Consider the following 25,296-nt stretch of genomic DNA (forward strand, 5'->3'; position numbering starts at 1 on the left):
TAATTTGCTCATGTTTAATCTCATCCACAGTCTGAACAATCAGCTGATCAGTATTGATTATTATTAATGAGGTTTATATCAGAAACAGTTTCATCAGTTAATATTTTTATTTACAGTTTATTGACAGGCTCATGTTTGGTTTGAGAATCAATAATTAATCAATAATCCGTTTCCTCAGTCTCGGAGTCCGCAGCAGGTCGTCGGTTCTATTCCCTGCGGACGAGCCAGGCACTGCTGCCGAGGAGCGTCAGAAAAGCCTCCCGGCGCCGTGCGGAGCGGAGCGGGGCGGGGTCTCTGTCGGACCTGTTGTGTGGCTCTCGGTGCGGATTGTTCAGGATTGTGACTCTGCCGGACGCTCTGCGGATTTCTGGAAGTTTCTCCGGGCGGGTCGAACTCCTGCGGACCGCGGAGCAGCCTGCCGAGCTCAGGTGAGTCCGACCCCGATCACTCTGTCCCCCCTTTCACGGCACCAACTTGTCCCGAGCTGCAGCTGCTGCGGGAAGGAAGGAGCGTGTGTTCGAGTCAGGCGTGTCTGATAGCCACGCGCCAGAGTCCGTTCACAAAGCTGATGGTTTTAGATCTTCTCGTTGTGTTTTAGACCGCGAACCAGGGAGAAGTAACCGGGGGAGCTTTTTCTGGACCGGGAGGTCGGGCTCTTTAATTCGGCTCTAACAGTTTATTCCGGTGTCGATCGTTATTGTGGGGTCCCGGTGTTGGATTCACACAGCCGTTAAATTCTCAGCAGCGGAGCCCGGAGAGCAGCGAGTTTAAAAGTAGACGATTCTGTAATGGTGTTTGGTTGGTGTCACATTTACAGCCCCGAGAGAAGATTCAGCTCAACATGTTTCTGTAAACAGTTTCTACTGTAGTTTAATCAGCGTGTGTGTGTGTTGGGTTCCCAGCCTGCCCTGGCACGGCACGGCTCAGCCCGCAGCCGCATACTGAATAGCTGACATTCCAACACACACTCACTGCTGCTGCTGTGTGTGTTTACGGCAGAAGTGAATTTGAAGTCACCTTTGCTGACGTTACATAAGGGAAGTCTGAGTCACGTGACTCTGAACAAAAACAATAAAGACAATACCCCCACCCCCCAGCTCCAGGCACACACAGGAGGTTTGTCACTGTTTGTTGTAGAGACAGTTTTAGTCCTGAGGACGGATCCTGGATCAGAACCTGCCACAGACTAACTGGTCCCAGATCAGCTGAGTGGGTCTGTGATATAGACCAGGTGTTGGTCTCCACCCCCCAGGGAGGTGAACCTGGCCCCATGGTGACAGGAGGAATCTAAACCACACAGGAGCTGATGTCAGTGAGACCTGGTCCTGCAGACTCAGACCTGGTCCTGTAGACTCAGACCCGGTCCATCTTTGTCTGGTTTCTGTGTTAAATGCTGGCTTTCTGACTGGAGTTCTGTGTCATTTCTTCACAGATTTGGAGCAGTGTTCAGGTTCTGGGTCTCAGACTGAACTCATCCAGTTTTAATTCAACAACAGCTCAAACTGTTTTTAACAGATCTGAGCTCCGTCTGTCGGCTGGTCTCCGATCAGTTTCTGTTCAGGTCAAGTTCTGGACTGAGCTGATTGGTTGGATCAAGTTCAGACGGTCGTGGTTGTTTTTGTTTTCTCTCTGTAGTTAAACTGCGTTGTGAAGAATGGAGTTTGGTGTGTGTGTGAAGAGATGAAGCTCTGACTCAGGACGTTTCTTCATGTGACCAACTGACACTCAGGTCACATGACCTGAGTGAAGCAGCATCAGTGACATCATCAGTGTGATGAAGATGATTTAACTGAAATGTCCATTTGACTAATCTGAGGGATTTAGTCTGAGTCCAGATTCAGAGTCAGATTACTGTTTCTACTTAATCATCTCTAATCTCCACACACACACACACGCTGTGTTAATGTGCTGTAATCTGCAGGTTTAGTTCAACGTCTTCACAGTCAGAATGAACTGGACTCACACCAGTAATACCAGTAACAGTCTGTTACAGTTAAACATGAAACACACAGAGAAACACCAGACACTGATGATGATCTTCTGGGCTCTGACTGTGAACGTGTTTATGACGGTCATACTTCGTCTGTTGTGACTGTTGTCAGTCTGAGCTACTTGTGTTGGTCTAATATTCACTGAGGGGCCAAAACCATAAGCTGTTTCCTGTCTGTTTGCAATGCTAAGCTAACTGTTTCCAGTCTGTAGGCTATGCTAAGCTAAGTGTTTCCAGTCTGTAGGCTATGCTAAGATAAGTGTTTCCAGTCTATAGGCTATGCTAAGCTATGTGTTTCCAGTCTATAGGCTATGCTAAGCTAAGTGTTTCCAGTCTGTAGGCTATGCTAAGCTAACTATTTCCAGTCTGTAGACTATGCTAAGCTAATTTCATCAGGTTGTAACAGGAAACAGAGGAACACTGATGAGCGATGACACGATGATTCTCCATCAGTGATCAGTCGATCAGCAGAGGAAGTGACTCACAGCTTCAACGTGTTTGTATTTTGGTTTGAACTCGACCTCCAACTCCATAAGGTTCAGAACCAAACTGACATGTTGGTCCTCAGAGCCGGTTTCAGGGATCATATATATGTTAGCGTTAGCGTTAGCATTAGTGTCAGAAGTTGTCGTGCATCATGGGAATGAAGGTCCTCATAGTGACAGAAAGACCAACCTGTGTGTATGTGTGATTCATCTGGTCCTGCAGATGAAAGAGTTGCTGGTTCGATTCCTCAGGGACTCAGAGCCAGAGGAACACACATACATAAAATTTTTACTGAACAGCTTCATGTTCATGAGTTTATTTCCTCTTCTCTGATAAACCCTCAGCTGATCTCAGGTCAGTTTCAGTCGTCACATTTTCCAGCTGAACTTCTGATGATCAATATTATCAGACTCAGGATCACAGCCAGAACCACTGGTCAGGATGTCCCCAGATCCTGATTCATTCTTGTAGTGTGAACTCTTCAGGTTTAGAGCTGATCTGAGTCCTGGTCTCAGTCTGAGGACGAGTTGAAACAAACAAGAAACACAAAGACGAGTATGGGGTGGGGGGGGGGTACTGTTGATCCCAGATTAGGGTGTGGCCTCTGAACAGACACACACACACACACACACACTCATTGTGGAGTGTGAATGAAGCGTCCTTGATCGCACCAACTGCCACCCCCCCGTGTCAGATCACACACACACGCCTGTGTGTAGCTGGAGGTGATATTAATAATCCATAAAGAAGCTGGTTTCTCTGGATCGCTCCCTGTGGAGTCCACACACACACACTCACACACACAGACAGCTGTCTCACTGCCGGTCAGACAGACAGGTTGGTTGAGTCTCAGGATCTGAATCAAAGTTTCTTCTTTGTCGTGTTTCTGCAGATTAAACTAATAAGATGAGTTCCAAATAATCAGATATCAATCAATCAATCAAGTTAATCAGCATTTATTAGTGTTAATGATGGCCGCCCATCCTGAGTCTGGTTCTGCCTCTTAAAGGAAGTGTTTCCACTGTCTTGTGGTGCTGCTCATGGAGGATCTGTTGTGTCTCTGTAAACATGATAATAACAGAGTTCAGATCTGTTTGAACAGAACCTCCTGATCCCTTCTGATGTGAACAGATGCTGTATAAATACATAGATAAATAAAAACGTCAGTCAGGTGTTTGTGTGTGTTTTTGTCTCATTGGCGGACGCTGAGTGTTACTGGATGATGTTGAGTTCTGTCAAACAGTCAAACCTGGTTCAGGTTTTTGTTTTTCTCTGCTTGTTACTTAATGAGGGGCAGCACGGTGGTGCAGTGGCTAGCACTGTCGCCTCACAGCATGAAGGTTCCAGGTTCGAGCCCCAGTTTGAACCCGGGGATTTTCTGTGTGGAGCATGTTCTCCCTGTGCCTGCGTGGGTTCTCTCTGGGTTCTCCGGCTTCCTCCCCCAGTCCAAAGAGTGTGAATGGTTGTTTGTCTGTATGTGTTGGATGCGATGGACGGGTGATCCGCCTCTTGACCAATGACAGCTAGGATAGGCTCCAGGATGGAGGTTGGTTAATGAAGTATGGTGGACTCACTCAGGTGGACTCAGATGGATTCTGGACCTGGTAACTAAGTGGTTTTAATGGGTTCAAGGTTGTTACTGGACCTGGATTAAACAGGTCCTAAACTTACTTCTGGTTCAATCCAGTTTCTGGGACTGATTCCTTCACAGTGACACCATTTTGGCTGTTTCTCAGGCTTTCAGACCTCAGGACCAGGTTTAAATTCAGGACCGGGACAGAACAGAGAAGCTGTCTTCACGGTGTTCAGACAGTCCAGGCGTGTCTCTCTGATGGTCGAGGTTTCCATGGTGACGATGGAGGTAACCACAGCAACGAGGAGTTTGGCTGACGGCAAGCACGGACGAACCTCACAATGATAGGAAAACCAACATGTGTGTGTGTGTGTGTGTGTGTGTTTGAAAATAGCTGTGATGAAAAATTCTCTTTGATGTTAAAGTGAAGTTACAGAGCCTGGAGAAACAGTCTGCAACCAGTCAGTCAGTCAGCAACCGGCAACCAGTCAGTCAAGTCAAATGTTATTTATATAGCGTCAAATCACTACAGAAGTTATCTGGAGGCTCTGTACATATAGAGCAGGTCTAGACCGTACTCTTTATCTTATAAAATTTACAGAGAGAGACCCAACAGATCCACCATGAGCAGCACTAGGAGACTGTAGCAAGGAAAAACTTCCTTTAAGAGGCAGAAACCTCGAGCAGAACCGGATTCAGGGTAATAATTATTATTTTTATTATAGCTAAAGGAATAATAATGACAAATGAAACATTAGTAGCACTAACTTTATCACTAACACTAATAAATGTTTAATTATTGTTGCATCATGGGTTGAGCTGGATCATGGGAGCAGCAGGAGACTCTACAGCTCCAGAGGCAGAACCCTGCAGTGAGAGACAGTAGCAGAGAGAGAGAGAGAAGCACAGCCTGGGCACTGATGTGTTTGATGGAAGAAACACACAGTTAAAGTGATGCAGTGATATTAAGACAGTTAATAGTAATCTCATCAGCAGGACATCATGGACAACATTTAATAACTACTAAGCTTAACTGATGCACTGAGACTGACCCAACCCGCAGAAGGTAGAGTGGTAACCTGAAAGAAGAATCAGAATGATATGCTAACTGAAAGGCATAAAGATGAGTTTTTAGTTTGGATTTAAAGGCTGTTGAAATATCAATAGGGAGGTTGTTCCAGAGGAAGGGGGCCTGATAGGAGAAGGCCCTGCAGCCTGCTGAGAACACAGAGCACAGGAGGGAATATAAGGGTTAAGAAGCTCAGACAGGTATGAGGGGACTAACCCATTTAGAATTTTATAAGTCATTAGGAGAACTTTAAAGTCTGATCTAACATGAATAGGGAGCCAGTGAAGGGAGGCTAAAACCAGAGTAATGTGGTCAAACCTTCTCGATTTGGTCAGCGTCTGCCATGGAAAGAAAAGACCGAATCCTAACTATATTACGTAACTGAAAAAAGGTGGTCTTTGTAATGTCTTTAATGTGCTGATCAAAGGAAAGAGTACGATCAAGTGTGACACCCAGATTTTTGGCTGTTGTACTTTGAGAAATCACACAGTTGTCCTGGGATATAGTTACTTGATTGAACCTGAATCTATATCACACCGGGCCAATAACCAGTCAGTCAGCAACAGGCAACCAGCCAGTCAGTAACCGGTCAGCAAACCATGTTACTGTTTGTTTCCATGGTGTCCTGTAACTTCCTGTTTTATTTCAGTGGATCCTTTAGTCAGAATTTTATTGGCAGTGAAATTGACCAATCACAACGTTGTGTTGTTCAGAAACTGTCCAATAGGCCGACAAACATTAGACTGGACTCTGGAGGTGGTGGTGTAGTGAACTCTGGTCACCACAATCTGACACACTGAAACTTTATTTAAACACAGTCTGTGAACAAAGTTTAAAGAAAATAATTATTGAACAGATTGAAAAATCTTTATTGACAGCATCAGTGTTTCACAGTACAACTTCAGACTGCATCGTTATTCCTGAAGTGATCGACTGTAACTGATACGATTATCGATAAGCTGATGACTGTGGGACAGTAACTGAGTAAATGTACTTAGTTACTGTTCACCAGTGTTTTTATTAACACACTGAGCTCAGACACTGGAGTCTGTGTGTGTGTGTGTGTGTGTGTCCTGCTGTTTATAATGAAGGAGGAAGTTCCTCCTCTGTGGTGAAATGAGCTGCATTTACTGTTGCTCTGTTTCTGTTTCCTCTGCTGGAACAGCCTCTTCCTTCCTCTCTGACTGTCTCTCCCTCCCTCCTTCTCCCTCTCTCCCTCTCTCCCTCTCACTCTCCCTCTCCCTCTCTCTCTCTCTCTCTCCCTCTCCCTCTCTCTCTCTCTCTCTCTCTCTCCCTCTCCCTCTCTCTCTCTCCCTCTCCCTCTCCCTCTCCCTCTCTCTCCGTTGCTCTCCCTCCTTCTCAGTTTTGATTTCAATTTGGATTTATTGTCATGACGTTTTACATAAAAAATGTTGCCAAAGCATAAACTGACATGAACATTAGAACATCAGTAAATACAGCAATAACTATATACAATAAGGTAATAATAAAGAATGAGATAAGAAATAACAAAAAAAAAAACAAGAAAACAAAATAAAATATATCCATATACATGTGTATGTATATCCATACACACATATAGAATCCCTACATTAAACTGAGTCTCTGTGTGACAGACTCTCCTCTTCTATCACAGAGCTTTCTTCTCCTAGAAGGATTCAATCTGTTCATCTTTTGGGATGGAAGCAAAGTTTGGGATTTTTTGTCTAAATGTGGTGACTTCATTTTCTCTCATTTCTTTATATTTTGGGAAACTTGTGAGAAAATGAATTTCTGTTTCAGTTTCACCTGTTTTACAATGTGAACAAATTCTGTTTGATCTTTCAAGCCATTGTCTTTTTTGGTGTCTGGTTTCAATTGTGAGTTTATGGTCACTAAGTCTGTATTTAGTTATTGTTTGTCTTTTTATAGGATGTTTTATTTGGCTTAAATATTGGGCTAATTGGAATTCTCTGTCTAGTAAATTATAGCATTCTAATTTATTAATTGATTGGATTTCTGTTTTCTACTGTTTGGAATATCTGAGTTTATTATCTTTATCTATTTGTTTTACTTGTGAATTTGGAGTTCTTCTCATAGTGTCACCTTTATATAGAAATGTTATTTTCTCATTTGTTCCATTCCAGGTAATGTGATCTGGGTTCATACAGCTTCGTTGTTCTAAGAATGATCTGTGATGATATGAATCTGTGTCTGATTCTATCAGATGGTTCCAAAATTTGATTGTTCTTTTTTTAAAATTTCAATTAAGAGGGAGAACTGGCCCAGCTCTGCTCTGTAGCCGTGGTTAGGACAGTTTCTGTGGACTCTCAGTATGTTTCTACAGAACTCAAGATGAACCTTTTCAACTGGGTTTGAGTCCCATTGCTCCTGTTTGATCAGTGAGCCCCAAACTTCACTTCCATATAGAAGAATTGGCTCAATAACACTTTGGAAAATTTTCAGCCAAATGATTATTGGGAGCTTTAGTTTGAATAGGGATTTCCTTATGCTGTAATAAGCTCTACGAGCTTTATCTGCCAGGGCACTTACAGCCTTAACAAAATGTCCTGAAGCAGTGATCAGCAGGCCGAGGTCAGTATATTCTGTTGTGTGACTCAATGTTGTCTCTCCCCCCCAAAAAATGATGTTTTTTAGACTGTAATCTTGCCTTTTTTTGAAATATCATAATTTTAGTTTTATCTAGATTTACTCTGATTTCCCAGTTTTCACAGTAATCATGGAGTATGTTCAAATAGTATTGCATTCCTTGTTCTGTTTGTGATAACAGTATAAGGTCATCTGCATAAAGTAAACACTTCTGTTCCTTCTAAGTCCAGTCCTGGGGCTGTGGAGTTTTCACGTAGTTTTGATAATTGGTGGATGTATATGTTGAAGAGAGTTGGGGATATGTTGCAACCTTGATGGACCCCGCGACACTGTTTGAAAAAGTTCTTTTTTTTCCGATTTTTACAGCACATTCATTTTCTGAGTATTTACATTTAATCAAGTCATATACTTTGCCTCCAATTTTGGAGTAACTGATAGAAAAGACCGTTATGCCAGATCGAATCAAAAGCTTTCCTGAAATCAACAAAGCATGCATATATTTTTCCTTTAATTTTTTGGTGAATGTGTTTTTTGATTAGGGTATGAAGAGTATATGTGCTCTGTTGTTCTATGTTTGGGTATAAAGCCAATTTGGGATTTACTTAGTGTGTTGCTTTCATTCAGGTAGGACAGTATTCTTGAATTTAATATACGACAAAACAGTTTCCCCTCTCTCCCTCTCTCTCCCTCCCTCTTCCTCTCCCTCTCTCCCTTTCTCTCTGGGTTATGATGTCTTCAGAAACACGTCCTCTTCATCTTCAGGTTAATTATTAAGTTCAATGTAAAATGTTTCAGACGCTCAACATCTTTGAATCTGAACAACAACAACACAGCTCACCTGTTTTCTCTGAACACACACTTCCACCTTCTTCAAACCTGAACAAAGACAAATCACACACACTGTTCCTTTAAGACCCCCCCCCCCCCCCCATCTCATTGTGAATGTTCAGATTACAGAGTGTGGAATAATGTGGTGTCACTGCATCACACTGAAGATTATACAGTCTGAGAGTGTTACTGTGTGTGTGTGTGTGTGTCTGTGTGTGTAATTGGTATGTTGGAGTGCAGCTGTCTTCAGTCACCGGCATCTGTTACACCCCCAACTTAGAAACACACACACACACACACACACACACACTCTCTCTGGTGTTAAATTGTCATCAGTTTTCTCTTCGTCTCTCTGAGCAGCTGATATTTCCTGATGTTTCCTTCTTCACTGTAAAAACAGAAACTCACATCAGCTGATCCTCCCGTTTCTTCTGTGAGACGTTCAAAGACGTTGAGTCTGGGGGGTGCCCCCATAGCTGAATGGTTGGGGCGTGTACCACATGGGCCTTAGTGCCCCAGTTCGACTCCTGGTTCAGCCAGACCTTTACTGCTCTCTCTTCTGTCCTCTCCGAGCAAAAAGCCCCAAAAAAACAACAAGAAAAAGACAACTGATCGATGAAGATGTCAAACATCTTCTGGCTTACTGGTTGCTGACTGACTCCGACAGAGATGGATCAGAGCCACCAGACAGGTTCTTGCTGACCCGAGTCACACAGACCTGGACACACACACACACACAGTGCAGGTGAATGGTCAGGTGACCTGGTCAGGTGTTAGTGTGGACACAGATTATTTCTGATATGAAATAAAAACACTGGTTTTAACATGAAGTCGTATCAGTGTGGACAGAGCAGGTGTGAGCCTGCTGCACATATGGCTGAGTGTGTGTGTGTGTGTGTGTGTGTGTGTGTGTGTGTGTGCTCCATATATGAAGATTACAGCTCTATAATGTCTCAGTTTGCAGAGTAACAACCATCAGATTAACTCCACAGATTAGTGAATAAAATCAGGCGACCTAATCTACTGCCTGTGTGTGTGTGTGTGTGTGTGTGTGTGTGTTCCAGGTCAGCTTTAATGGGGATTAAATGGCCTATTGGACGCTGCAGTTTGAATGTTTCTGCAGAGAAAGTAAAAAACTGAGGAGGACAGTAGAGACAATAGAAACAGTATAAACAGCAGAGACAGTAGAAACAATAGAGACAGCAGAGACAATAGAAAGAGTAGAGACAGCAGAGACAGTAGAAACAGTAGAGACAGCAGAGACAGTAGAAACAGTAGAGACAGCAGAGACAGTAGAGACAGCAGAGACAACAGAGACAATAGAAAGAGTAGAGACAGCAGAGACAGTAGAAACAGTAGAGACAGCAGAGACAGTAGAGACAACAGAGACAATAGAAAGAGTATAAACAGCAGAGACAGTAGAAACAATAGAAACAGTAGAGACAATAGAAACAGTAGAGACAGCAGAGACAGTAGAAACAGTAGAGACAGCAGAGACAGTAGAGACAACAGAGACAATAGAAAGAGTAGAGACAGCAGAGACAACAGAGACAATAGAAAGAGTAGAGACAGTAGAGACAGCAGAGACAGTAGAGACAACAGAGACAATAGAAAGAGTAGAGACAGTAGAAACAATAGAAACAGTAAAGACAGCAGAGACAGTAGAGACAACAGAGACAATAGAAAGAGTAGAGACAGCAGAGACAGTAGAAACAATAGAAACAGTAGAGACAACAGAGACAGCAGAGACAGTGGAGACTGATGAACCTCTGTCTGTCACATCAGAGAATCAGGCAGCTTTAATATTTAACGATAATGTTTCATAAGATGCAGCACCAATCTGGTCCTGATCTAGTCCTGATCTGGACCATCTCTGCCCACATTCAGTCCTGTACTCATTTATTCTCAGTCACCACAAGGGGGCGCTGCATCTCTCTAGTCCTCGAAGGCTTGAACACTGTACCCCGCTAAACAAAGTTAAATCAGGTCCAGTATCCTCCCATCTCCATAACAACCACCCAGCTCTGTTCACTGAACTCCAGGTAAAATGAGCGTTACTGTCAGTGTCAGTCCTGTAAACATCAGGAACCAGGACCCTGTGTAGACCTGATCCAGGTGGTTTCTGGTCCCTGTTGTGTCCTCAGGTCATCAGGTCTGATGGAGACTGAGTGAGTTCAGTGAAGGTTCAGGCAGAGACCTGGACACACACACAGGTGTGTCTCAGGTGTGATGGTCGACGTCACCTGTCCAGGTGTTGGTGTGTGTGTGTGTGTGTGTGTTTTCTGATGGTCAGTAAACGTCTCATGTCTGAGGCTCTGACTTCCTATGATGAATGAGTCAGTGTGTGTGTGTGTGTGTGTGTGTGTGTGTGAGTGAATGGACTCTCTGTGTTTTGGACCGTGACCTCTGACCTCTCAACACGACCACTTCCACTCACACACACATTCAGACCTTACATCTCTGTGGGGACCATCAGTCTGACACACAGGAACCAGAACCGATGGCGTGTCAGACTCTGTTAGATCCTGGTTCTGGTTCTGGAAACACTTCCTGTCTCAGAGTTTTCAGAATAAAAGTATAAACAGTCAGAGAGCACTAGTGAACATCACGAGAAGGAAGAGACCAAACAGAGAGGAAATACTGGACCCAGATCAGGACTCAGATCAGGACTCAGACTGGTCCTCACAAAGATACAACAATAACAACAAACACAGGCAGGAGGAGGTTTCTGTCTTCAAGGACAACTCAGCTGTGTGTGTGTGTGTGTGTGTTTGTGACTCATCAACCTGTCGACAGGGGGCGGAGCCTCTGTGAGGCATTCACTGACAGTCAGATTGTGTGTTCACTTTGTCGTTTAACGTCCTGGTCTCTGTGGACAGAGTCAGGACCAGAACAGAACCAGGTCTGAGTGCTGATCCTAGAACTCAGCGCCACCAGCTGGACTTCATCGCATCACTGACACTCATCAGTTCACTGTTGTTGTGTTGTCAAGGTTCGTTAGTGAACGTGTGATCACGTGGTTTAGAGGCAGCTTATGATGAAGCTTCTGGATCCAGGTCCTGATCCAGGTCTTGATTATGTCTGACAGTCTGCAGGGTTTTCATCTCAGGTGGAGTTCATGTTGTTTCCTGAACATAGACAGTAGAGACAAACCGGAAGCAGCTGATTGGAGCAGCAGTGACGAGGACAGATGAGTGTGAGATGCTCAGTCTATAAATCATCAATCAATATGTGCAGTGATTGATTATCTGTAGCCTCCACTCTGCTCATTAACTCATTAAAGCTGCGGCTGACAAACAGGAAGTGATTAATCACCTGACCTCATGGTTGCCCCCGGAGACAGATGGCTGATGAGGGGATAAAGGAGCAGAGAGGCACCTGGTCTCTGACTAGACCTCCTCTACCTGGGGGGTCAGTCAGTGCGGGAGAGCAGAGAGGATCATGGGAGTTGTTGTTTCTTCTGATAGGAGGTTTCTGCTGCTGATGTTTCTCAGCTTCAGATCCAAACATGGTCCAGCTGTTCAGGTCCAGGTCCAGGTGTTCAGGTCCAAGTGATCTGGTCCAGGTGCTTGGGTCTGATGTGTGTCTGTGTTTGTGTTCCTACAGGAAACGTCCTCCTGATGAAGAAGGTTCCTCCTCGCTGCAGCTGGTTTCCTCGTCAGGTCAGTGTCTCTCTAATCTCAGCTGAGTCAGAGCGTCAGCCTGGTTACTATAGCAACCAGCAACCAGTGACCTCACACACCAGTGCCACATGGCGTCCGATGATGTCATTGTCATTGTGTTCAATGAGCTGCTGGAGTTCAGCGATCTGATTGGTCAGTTCAGAGGAGTCAGCAGAATCAGCCTCAGTGTGTTGTTGTTTGTTTGTGTGTTGTTGTTTGTTTGTGTGGTGTTGTGTGTGTGTGTTGTTGTTTGTTTGTGTGGTGTGTGTGTTGTGTAACAGAGGCTCTTTGTTTCTCTTTGTTGGTCTTTGTCTCTCAGACTCAGATCAAACTGCTATGAGTTGTTTTATTCAGCGGAGCAGAAACTCTGAACTCGTCTGAATCCAGTAAATACCTGAGGCTGAACTGATTATTGATTATTGATGAATCTGCCAGTGGTTGCTGTTGAGGTCAGAGAGAAAAACCACATCAATCTCTGATTCAGTTTCAGTTTCTGGTTTAAAGTTTAAACTGATCATGTTGATCCACAAAAATCCAGTTGATCAGTGAAATGAATTGATCAGTCCTCTGTCCAATCAGGTCTGTCTGTGATCATGTGATCAGTTTCTGTTTGTTTGACCTGGTTTATTTTTATTTTGTCAAAGTTCAGTTTTTATTTCTCTGTCATGTTGAGCCCCCCTGCCCCCACCCATCACACACATTTCCTCCCAATTACTGTGTGTCACCTTTCACCTCCTCCCCTCCCCCTCCATTCATTACTCTGCCTGGTTGGTTCGTCTCTCTACAAGCTGCTTTTCACGCTCTCTAAACCTCCCACCCCCACCTCCATCGCCCCCCCTCCTCCCCCCTTTAAAGCCTCTTCACTTGTCCTTCATCTTTTGTTTCTGCTTGAAAGAGGCAGATACCTGATAAACAACACACACACACACACACACATACACACACACCACGCCCTGCAACATAACAACAAAATAAAATAAGACTCAGTCTAATCCAGAATAAACTCAAATATAAAAATCATTGATAATAATACAATATATGTAACAGACCTGCTCTGTATGAAAAGAGACCTGAGACAACTTCTATTGTGATCCTGTGCTATGGAAAATATAGAAAAACTGAATTGAATTTTAAACACAACCTGATGAAATCAACATTTAAAATAGAGCAAAGTGATTTTTTTCTGATATTGATCGATATTGATATTTATCAGGATCTATAATCTGTGAGTTTGAAGAGTTTCCTGATGATGACTGAAGTCTAAAGAAGCCAGTGACTCATCATTTAAACTGAGAGAAAATCATTTATTAACATGTTTTATCTGCTTTAACTAAACATTAAAACCTGTGACTGATCACAGATTCCTCTGATAGGACCTTCTATGTAGAGGAGCAGATTAGACAGTCAGCTGTTTGTGAAAAATATTTCCTGTCTTGGAGTTCGTAGCTACAGTCCAGAACTTTAATCAGTTTCCTGAACCTGAATCTTTCTCTGCTGCGTTCAGGGACATCACATCTTTAACTGTTATATCTATGTTTCTTTTTGAAGACAGGATAGATGTTCAGCCCTGTTAGCTGTTAGCCCTGTTAGTTGCTAGCTGTTCGTTATGTTAGCTGTTAGCTGTTAGCCCTGTATGGACAAACAGCATCTTCATCCTCTCTGTGTGGTTGCTGGGATGAAACCTTTTCAGCTGATTGTAAAGATTTGTTGAGTTTCCATCTTTGGTTCCGACCAGCGACATGTTTTTCAGACCGTCTTCATCTGGACAAATAACGGAGCAGCTGTCGACAGTTTCCTGTCGGAGGATAATGTCAGTTCCTCTCGCTGTGGTTCCACTCGTCCACAGCTTCTTTATTTCCTGTAGGTCAGGTCTGGTTGTTAGAATAAAATGTCCTGAGCTCATCGTCATAATCCACATTAATTTTATCACCGTCCCAGATCAGGTCTTTTTATCGCCCTGGTTTAAAGTCAGATCAGCTGATTTCCCTCTGAGGGTTGTTACACCTTCGATCATTAGAGACCTGATTCAGATTAAAAACAGAAACTCCACAGTAGAGACCTGAGTCCTGCTGTCAACAATTCGACATGGACTTCATCTTCTCTCATCTTTCTCTGCTGGAGCTGCTGAACGGCAGTGAGAGGCTGCAACATCAGCTGACCCAGACCCAGGCCTAGGCCCAGACCCAGACCTGATCCCAGTTTGTTGAATGTTGTTGATCGTTGATGTTGAGGGTCTGACTCAAGATGATGTCATAAAGAGAGGCAGCTTCTGATTGGTTGGATCAGTGTGGACAGACTTAATGCAGAAATATAAAATCACATCAGAGACACAATATTTATGTCTGCAGCCACCAGCTGTCCACACACACACACACACACACACACACACAGACACAGACCTCAGGCTGTGTGTGTGTGTGTTTTCTCTTTGTGTGTTTGATTGATGTGTGTGTGTTCAGTGGTGCGTGTGACCCTCAGTGTGTGTGTGTGATTAATATTACATGAGGCTCCTGATGAGAGGTGGACAAACACTCCCAGCTGAGCTCTGACACACACACACACACACACACACACACACACATGAATGAATGCATGAATGTATTGTCACACGTTTTACGAGCAGTGTGTTGTGTCACAGATAAGATGATGTCGATAACACACACACACACACACACACTCCTCACATCATTAAACTCTCTACGGTCGCCATGACAACCTGAACACTTTATGATTCTCACCTGCTGTGACCTGTCAGCTGTGAACCAATCAGATGCTTGGACTCACCTGAGCAGAGACTCACTCTCTAACAAAAAAAACTGATCAGTATTGATCCTGATTATTGGAGGAGAATGAGAAAATAATAGAAGAAGAAGGAGTGGAACATCAGCACTGAGCAGAGACAGAACCTGCAGAACATCAGGACGTTCACCAGCTGTTTCCCATCATGCACCGGGCTCACAGTGGGATTATTGAACCACCCACAGCAGCAGCTGATGGAGGAGAATCAAAGGAGCGGAGGAGCTGTGGGACCTGGTCCTGATGAGCCACAGGGACACGGTGGATCTGAAGAAGATGTGAGAAACTAAACCCAAGAGACTGTGCAGACTGTTTCAGTCCAAACACAGACCTGATCCAGGACCGAGACCAGCAGCACTGACCATGATCCATCCAACCAAAGATCAACCACTGACAGAAAATAAAAGTCACCTGGTTAAAGATGGAGTCATGCTGTTCACAGTTCTCTGTGTCTGACTGACTTCATGTAAACTAATGAGACTGAGCTGCTATAAACAGGAACATTAGCAGAGAGTTCACTGCTGCTGATGAGGAGCAGCCATCTTGGATTCTGATGTTGGGGTTGGTGGAGTTGCTCCGACTTCAGGAGGCGTTCAGGTTCAAACTTCTGACTGGGAACTCAGACTTCAGAGAGGAACTTGAACACAGAGTCAGTTCAGGACTGATCCTGGTTCTGTTTGACTCCACAGACCTGATCAATCCTGAACCAGCAGCACCCACCCCCTCCTCCCATCCCTCACCCCCATTCAAGGCTTTTATCTCTGTAGGTTTCAGTGTGGAGCAGATTTCATTCCTACAGTTTCATGCTTTGGTTCTGTGAGGTTCAGTTTTTTAGCTGAGAACCCATCAGAACCACAGAGACCTGGTCAGACCGCCTCATCAGTCTCACATTGATTTACTGCCTCGCTCTGCCGCCCTCTCTCTCTCTAACTTCACGCTGCAAACCTCTGATTAAATATTAATGAGGCTGACCCCGCCCCCCAGTGTGTGCCTCTCGGCCCCGCCCCCCTCTATTCCCTCTGAGACTCTCTCTCTGCGTCTGAATGTCTCTCGCCCTCTCTCTCTCTCAGAACAATGTGTCGTTCACAATAATGGGATTACAGCCATCCAGCCGGCTGCTCGCTCATTCTCCCTCTCTCCCTCCCTCCCTCTCTCCCTCTCCTTCTCTCCATCTGTCTGTCGGTAGTTGTTCGTCCCCTCTCCCTCTCTCTCTCTCTTTCGCCCGGTGTGCAGGTTCTTTCAGTTTTTGTCGTCTGTTTTTTGGAGGAATGAAAGAAAGACGGATTGTTTCCTGAAGGAAGTAAGTGTCTCTCTACCTCCCTCCCTCTCCCTCCCTCTCCCTCTCTCAGTGATGAGGCTTTGATTGACAGCTGTTTCTCGTTAATTGTGCTGTGATTTAATTAGTGGAGCAGGAATCAGATCAGTGGTAGAGAGACATAGACTCTGATTCCCTCTCTCTCTCTCTCTCTGAATAAGTTCCCTCACAGAGAAAAGAGACGATTCAGTTTGCTGCAGCACACGAACACAACACACTGTTTGACTGTTTGTTTGACTATTTGTTCGACTGTTTGTTTGACTGTTTGTGTTTCAGCTGCTGACAGACTGTTTTTTCCTCTGAAATATGAAATGTTATCAGCTGTGTACAGCATTTACACTTTTATAGATCCAGTGACACGTCAGTAAAGGCTCTGATAATATGTGTAACGTCCTCATGATGAGATATGACAGAAATGCTCAGTGAAGCTTTTTGCCTCATTGAATGAAGAAACTCACAGCGAGGCGCTTCGGTGCTACAAATTAAAGACATGAGAATATTCACAGAAGGAAAGAATATCTGATATTAAATGTAACATCTGCAGGAATGTGTTTGATAAAACCTAAAACTCTGTGGTTTGTCTGACTGTAAAACATTTAGTATGGTCTGTGATCACAGCTCCAACACACTGAGCTCATTCATCTTTGAAAGAACCATTCATGATATTTATAACAGTATCAGTGGGGGAAGAGGAGCAGAGTTCTTTTACGGTATTTTATTATTTTACTGCAGGACAGAAGCATTTGCAGGAAAATGTAGTTGCAGTATCACAAAGTAAAAATACTCACTGAATAGAATGAATACTGACAGTGGTTTATTATTATTGATGCAAGAACATATCAGCAGCATTATAATGCTGTTTAATTTGTAATGGTTCATTTTAATGTATGAACTGATTGTATTTAAAATATTTATCTGTGGAGTAAAACTATAAAGAGCAGAAATGGAAATTATACTTGCATTCACTAGAGTAAATGTACTTAGTTACTTTCCACCTCTGACAACAAAACCTTTTATAAAACTGGAATTCATTTTAAAATAGAGGAAAAGGGTTATTATATGTAACAGGGACTGAACTAGGAATGTTGGTCAGTGGTTCTGGACCAAAGTGGAATCTGCAGATCAGCTGTTGTTTTTCAGCTCTGTGTGTTTTCAGTGAAGTTTTCTGTGGTTTGTGTTTGAATATGAAATGTTCCTGTGTGATGGAGGGACAGCTCAGATGATCTCAGGTATTGAAGCGTTGAGGGAGGAGCTGCCGTCTGTAAACTGTACGTTCAGCAGTTTAAACTCCGTCAGGAAACAGACAGAAACAATATGTGAAGGTGTGAAGCTGCTGTTGTGCAGAAACGTGTCTTTCTGTGGTTAACACTCAGATCTCAGCCTCAGTGTGAAGACGAAGGTGAAACTCCAGCTTCCTCACATTTACACATGAAACCAACAGAAACATGGTTTATACCTTCGTCTGAGCTTCGACTGGAGCTCATCGCTCTGTGTCTTCTTCTTCTTCTTCTTCTTTTTCTTCCTCTTCTTCTTCTTCTTCTTCTTCTTCCTCTTCTTCTTCTTCTTCTTCCTCTTCTCCTTTGGACAATGAAACCAGAGACTTACCATGAGACTTGGTCAGTCCTTTACTGAGACAGAGTATAGATGTGGTTTTTGATGGAACTTGAGGACTCAGACATCAGACAATCTTAGTTTCAGAGTCTTGTAATCTGGACTGTGTAGACTCTGACTGATGCCAGCTGATGATGAAAACTTATGCCACGTGGATCCTGGTGGCCATGCAGATGTGTTGACCGTGAACCAGGCTGAAGACCGGGATCATGTTGTGTCAGTTTCCCCAGTTCAGGTCTGTCCAGAGACCTGTTGTTGCATCTGTCTCTCTCTCTCCTCGTTTTCTGTTGTCTCTCTGCAGCATCCGCTCCAATAAAGACAAACATTTAGAGGTCGAGGTCAGAGTTGGTCTCTGCAGATCTGCAGCTCTCCTCAGAGCTCTGTGTGTTTTTATTAAACTCCACCTTCACCAGCTGCAGCATTAAAGTGAAGAACTCATCAATGCATCAGAAATTCAGTGACCTGAGGATCTGATTCTGCAGAACAATACTTTACTTTTACTGGTAACAGAGTATTTCTATTACTTCTTTCACTGAAGTAAAAGGTGCGAGTGCCTCTTGCTCCACTGGTTTGGGTGAGGTTTGTGTGTGGGTGGAGATGGTGGAGGCTGGATGATAAACTCCACATTCTGTTTCTCTTTGTTTAGTTTCTCTTTTATGTGCTGTGAATGAAACAGATTGTTGGAGTTGAATAAAGAGATCTCCACCCTCTTTTCTCCCTGTTTCTCTCTCTGCCTCTCTGTTGATTAAACTTCAGTACCCCCTCTCTATTATTACAGTATTTCTGTGGTTTATTACCCCCCCACCCCACCCCCTCCTCTTCAAAGCCTTGTTTTAATCTTGTAAAAATTCTGCTCTCATAAACACATTATGGAGCTGGTTCACGCCTGTTAACTACAGAGAGGAGAGACAGGGAGGGGCAGCAGACAGCAGAGACTGAGCTGTAAAACACACTCAGCTTTGGTTTTAATAAAACTGCACCTCCTCCTCTTTCTCCTCCTGTTCCTCCTTGACGCTCTGTCTCCACCCTGATGCAGAAAAATTTAAATCCATCTCCTCTCTGAGCCTGGTCCTCAGTAATCTGCTGTTTTCTCTGTAAAATCACTAAGGTGTCACCTTCATCCTCATACCGGATTATCTGTAGCTGAGGACGACGTTCAAAGGTCGACTTCCTGTTTGGTTCAGGTTTTAATGTTTCGATGTGTCTGTCCAGTGGTTGTCTTTGACTCGTCTCTGTGTTTGTTGTCATGACAACTGAATCAGGACCAAACATGTGATTTAATGGAGGGTCTCAGCGCAGCAGCTCAGGAGTTATTACCAGCAGCTTCAGTTATGAGCCCTGAACAGATGATATGTTATTGGATCATGTAGCTCCAGGGTGAACTGGTCTCAGGTCAGGGCTTGCACAGAAACCGGGAGTTATTCTTACCAAATTTACAACAGAAATGAATCTGCTCCCTTTGACATGTTTCACTCATCAAAACAAAACAGAAGCAGCAGAACAAACTCCACACTGGCAGCATGTGAAGCTCTGCAGGAGCTCACACATTTATCTGCAGTTTACCAACAGAAGTCATCGGCTCTGCCCCTGTTTGTGATCAGTGTGTTGTCAGATCTTGTAAAAATCGAATCAGTGGATGTAAAAACAAACAGCCAGGGGGTCAGATGGTAAACAAGTGGCTGGTCCTGTGTGATGCTGGTTATAATATGAAGAGTGATTTCAGGGTTTCCCTCAGGTGGAGTTAGAGCTGGTGACTGATCTGTGATTGTATCAGATCACTGTGTTCAACATTAAATATCAATAATCAGATTGAATTTGTGATTTGATTGGTCAGTTCTGTGATATGTTTAAAGTCACAGATGCCTGTATCTTTGTTTTATCCATAAACAGCTTCACTCTACTGTGATACTGGACTCTGTCCATTATCACCTGTTCCTACTGGTCAGGTGGAGAACCAAGGTGAAGCCTCAGGTGAACTAGAATCTGACAGCAAAACCTGGTTCTGGAGGACAGTGACCTATGAGACATGACCTGGGGCCTCATGCAGAGAGGGTTGACTGGAAGGAGAGGGTGCTTCCTAACTGTTTGGTACAGAAATCTCCAAAGGTCCAGAACTTTGGACCCACATGAAAACCAATCTGAGTCTGAGGTGACACTTGAGACTGGAGTTGTGGAGTCTGAAGCCCTCTCTCTTTTGTAAGTGAAATGTTAACTACAGTAATGTGTAAAACCACAGGAGTGTATGTTGTCTCTCGGTGACAGAGTCACTCTCTCCTGTCAGACTGTTGAAGTGTCAGGAACATTTTCTCTGAGTCTGAGCTCATCATCTGTGACAACTGTGATTCCCAGTGTTTGATACAGTGAAGCGTGTTTGATTCAGTGAAGTGTTTGATACAGTGAAGCGTGTTTGATTCAGTGAAGTGTTTGATACAGTGAAGCGTGTTTGATTCAGTGAAGCGTGTTTGATACGGTGAAGTGTTTGATACAGTGAAGTGTGTTTGATACGGTGAAGCGTGTTTGATTCAGTGAAGCGTGTTTGATACAGTGAAGTGTGTTTGATACAGTGAAGCATGTTTGATTCAGTGAAGTGTTTGATATAGTGAAGTGTGTTTGATACGGTGAAGTGTTTGATTCAGTGAAGCGTGTTTGATACAGTGAAGCGTGTTTGATACAGTGAAGCGTGTTTGATACAGTGAAGTGTGTTTGATACAGTGAAGCGTGTTTGATTCAGTGAAGCGTGTTTGATACAGTGAAGTGTGTTTGATACAGTGAAGTGTTTGATACAGTGAAGTGTGTTTGATACAGTGTAGTGTGTTTGATACAGTGAAGTGTTTGATTCAGTGAAGTGTTTGATACAGTGACATGTATCAAACACATGTCACACACCTTTAATGCAGTGAAGTGTGTTTAATGCAGTGAGTGTGTTAACAGCCTCTGAGTGTGGATGTGTTGAACCTGTGAGCAGTGGTGGAGGAGGTAAACCCCCGTCATCTCCTGCTGATCAGAACCACTTACACACTCTGCTAATTGGAGAGGAGGCTGCAGTGATAATATATTCATACACACACATTAACACACACTTAGACACTCAGACAGTGTGTGTGTGTGTGTGTGTGTGTGTGTGTGTGTGTGTGTGTGTGTGTGTGTGTGTGTGTGTGTGTGTGTGTGTGTGTGTGTGAGCGGAAATGTGTGAACAGGCAGAGAGAGGTGATGGGCGTTAATGATATTGATGCTAATTCCATCACTGAGTGTGTGTGTGTGTGTGTGTGTGTGTGTTGTAGTGTTTGAGTATCAAAGTCTCTCAGTTATTAATATTTCATGTTAGCAGTGATCAGTATTCAGTTTGTGGAGGTTTGGCTCAGATCAGTCTGCTGCCGCTGCAGAGCTCTCTGCAGTAAAACACAGTAGAAACACTTACAGTAGAATACAGTAGATACACCGTACAGTAGAGTCAGGGCATTTATTGTTCAAATAGAAACAATATTACTTCACTGTTCAGTATTTTAAAAGCAGAGTTCACCTTTGAGCTCAGAATCAGCTTCACATTAGAACTCCACAGACAAAATAATAATAATATATGACAGGATGGCTGACAGTAACAACAGATTTTATTCTGAAAAGATGAACTCTGTTTCCTGTCTGTGTCGTCAGTAACCTCTGAGGTAAATCAGTGATTGATGAGTGATCGAATGATTCTGTTTGTCCAGGTTAAAGACTAACTGTATCTGAAACTAACTGCAGCTCTAACTGAATCTATCAGCAGATCATATTCTCAGAGAAAATCCACTGATTCTTTGACTTTATTTTAATGAAGCAGTGAAATCCTGTCGAGGTCTGAACCTCGGACAGAGACTGATTCTCTGCAACTGTAATTGGTCCCTTCAGCTGTGAGGATCCCCCTCTCTGATTGGTCCGTTGCCTGTTGAGGGAAGGTCCCGGGGTCACGTCCCAGATGAACCCCCACAGCACTCATCATTATAACTCACAAACAGATCAGGATTTTCACACTGACACACAGACACACAAGGGAAAAAAGGAAAAGAACAGAAACAGTTTGTGAGTCAGAGAGTCACAGACAGACAGAATTAGAGACAGAGACAGAGTCAGAGACAGAGACACAGTCAGACACAGAGTCACAGACAGACAGAATCAGAGACAGAGTCAGAGTCAGAGACTGAGACAGAGACAGACAGAGACAGAGACAGAGACAGAGACAGACACAGTCACAGACAGACAGAATCAAAAACAGACAGACAGAGTCAGAGACAGAGACAGAGACAGACAGAGTCAGAGACAGAGACAGTCACAGTCACAGTCACAGACAGACAGAATCAGAGACAGAGACAGAGACAGACACAGTCACAGTCAGAGACAGAATCAGAGACAGAGACAGAGTCACAGACAGACAGAATCAGAGACAGAGTCAGAGACAGAGACAGAGACAGAGTTAGAGACAGAGTCAGAGACAGAGACAGAGACAGAGACAGAGACAGACACAGTCACAGTCAGAGACAGAATCAGAGACAGAGTCAGAGTCAGAGTTAGAACAGGAAAAACCTTTCACAGGAAAAATGGAAGAAACTTCAGGAAGAGCAGGGGGTGGGGGAGGGACAGACAGGAAGTAGATGTGGTGTTTATAGAATAGAACACAGCTGATTTAAAGTTTTGACAGTGGTACGTTGCTGTGTTGACCTCCCTTCTGCTTCATGAAGCTGAAGCTGTTTTTAACAACATGATTTAATTTCTGCTGCCTCATGTTGAAGTTTCCTCTGATCAGACTTGATATCAAAGCTGAGCATGAACGAGTCAGACTGATTCACAGATTATTCAGATGATAACGAGCAACGTCCTCCTGCTGCAGGTGAGAAACTTCAGGTCATTTAACCTCAGAGAGAACTCTGAGCTCTGTGTTGATGTCAGAGTCAGTAAATGGTGGACTGTCCCTTTAAAGTCCAGACTGTGTTGATATAAAACCTGCAGACACAGAAACTCAGACTGAATGTGACGCCTTTAATTCTCTGGTATTTTTAGACTGACTGTTGTTTCCTGCTGCTGTTAATCTGCTCTCAGATCAGATCTTATTCTCTCATTATTCTGATCTTCTGTCCTGGATTAAACTGAGGAGAATCTCATTCTTCTTATTTTCTTCTGATCCTCTGTCAGACACTGGGCTCTGTGTGTTTACATGTTGATACAAACAGGATTTAATCCAGATTAGAGACCGAGGCAGGAATAGCAGCTCCGCCTCGTCATCGATGAAACAAACAGTTTGTGTTCAAACCGTCACAGTCGCTGTGTCTGAGGAGAAAAGAGGAATTAGCTCCTTTCAGCTCGGATTGGATCAGAACAGCCCAGAATCACAGGGACAGAAACTAGTTCACACTGAGACAGAGAGATGTGTCCTGCAGCTTCAGCTCTCTGAGACACCATCCTGGACCTGGTTCAGACCAGATCCTGGACTCTAAAGATCCTCTGAGTCTCTGAAGATTATTCAGACCCTGTGATTGATCAGTGATTGATCAGCGATTGATCTGATGGTGGAACAGACTCAGTTTCTGTCTGTAACCTGATGTAAAGAGTCTTTGTGTGTGATGAGTGCTGACTTCACTGAAACTCGATCAGGTGTGAACACCTACCACCTGCAGGCTCTCAGAGTCCTGGTCCTGGTCCAGTTTCAGAGACTCGGGATGAATCTGAGGTGAAATGACGACAAGAGTTTGAAGTTTGTGCCTAAACAACTCATTGTATCGCTGCAGCAGCACGCTGCGTCACCACGGCAACAAATTGACTTCCTGTGGGGACAACGATGATGATGAAGGTGTGTGTACAGTCAGCTGTGTGACACACACACGCACACACATAGAGCGCCTTTTTGGGGAAATGACTTTTATTTTGTGACAACTGCTGACAACACACACACACAGACACACTTTGGACCCCAGCGGGAATTTAAGTGTGTGTGTGTGTCGTGGCTGTCTCTCGATGATATCAAACCGTCCTCGTTTCTCCGAGCATCGAAAAATATTCATGAGCTCACCAGGGGAGTGTGTGTGTGTGTGTGTGTGTGTGTGTGTGTGTGTGTGTGTGTGTGTGTGTGTGTGTGAATAACAACAAAGCTGAACAGACGACAATCCTGAAGCAGAAAAAAAGACAAAGGAGGAAAGTGAGAGAAACAAACAGAGAGAGAAGTACTGAGAGTATCAGAGTACACAGAGTACACAGGTACAGCTGTACTCTGTACACTCTTACACTCTCAGACCTCAGATCAGTTTGAATTCACTCAGATGTTTCTGGCTCCTGATCCTCAGATGGGTTTTGGAAAGTAACTAATGATGAACAGAATCATCAGAGAACCAGTCCTGGTCCTGGTCCTGGTCCTGGTCCTGGTCCTGGCTCTGAGGCTCCTCAGCAGAGAAAGTAGGACAGACTGAAGACACTGAGAGAGAGTCCCTGAGAGGAAACAAAGAGAGGAAATTTAACTACTCACACACACACACACACACACACACACACACACCTCCACCCCCATATTATCTCTGTGGTTTGCTGCTGACTCTCACACTCACTCTTCAAAGGGATCACAGTCCAACACACACACATAGTGTGTGTGTGTGTGTGTGCGCCCGGGGTAAGGCAGCCTGTAATCATCACCTCGATGTGTTGAAAGCAGCCTGTCCTTCATTTACATACGGGGGGGGCGTGATGGGAACAAAAGAGGAATGAAGAACAAACTGCAGCATTTATCAAAGTAAACTGTTTCGCTGCAGACACCTGTCTTGTTACCATGGTTACCTGACACACCTACAGATCAGGGACAGACACCTGACAGCCAATCAGATGGCAGCGTTTGTTACAGTCCGGCCTGAACATTCAGGACGTCCTTGAGAAAGTTCCAGGTCGAGGCTCCAGGAGTCCTGGAGGAAATAACATCAGACCTGTTACCATGGTTACCTGCAGGTTAATACTCAGGTTGTTTGACTGTTTGAATCAGTTCATGTTCATGGTTTTAAATCTGAGCGTTCTAACAGCTCAGGTGTTCTCTGACTTCTCACCTCAGAGGTGATGTCTCTCTGACCTCTGACCTCTGATGTGAATGTAACATAGCGTTAAACTCAGGCTGCGATCGTCCTTTTTGCTTGGAAGGTTCCCATGATGCCTTGCAGCAGCAGCAGATCCACACACATGTAGAAACAACAGAGCTCCTGTTTTCTGTTTGATACTCAGAAACTGATGAAATCCTTCCTCCTCTAACAAAAAATCATTTTCTCTTCATAACAAACTAAAAGGTCAAAGGTCAGAACAGGAAACTCTGTATTTCTGTATCTCTATATTATTAATGTTGGACAGGAAACCTGACTGAACTCTGTTGTTTCTACA

General features: G+C 43.9%; 1 protein-coding gene across 2 annotated transcripts in view; it reads left to right on the forward strand.

Moving 5' to 3' along the window:
* Window positions 1-60: 60 nt before the first annotated feature.
* Window positions 61-25,296, forward strand: part of plxnb3 (plexin B3) — a 50,388-nt gene continuing 25,152 nt past the window's right edge. Inside the window, exons 1-2 of one of the 2 annotated variants that reach the window (XM_018687437.2) lie at window positions 61-428; window positions 12,142-12,197. The gene's annotated coding sequence lies outside the window, so the exon portion shown is untranslated. Of the gene's footprint in view, window positions 429-12,141; window positions 12,198-16,088; window positions 16,294-25,296 lie in introns of those variants that run through there. The other variant, XM_018687438.2, reaches the window with a different exon arrangement.

Source organism: Lates calcarifer, linkage group LG6 (genome assembly GCF_001640805.2).
Source record: "Lates calcarifer isolate ASB-BC8 linkage group LG6, TLL_Latcal_v3, whole genome shotgun sequence".
NCBI lineage: Eukaryota > Metazoa > Chordata > Actinopteri > Centropomidae > Lates > Lates calcarifer.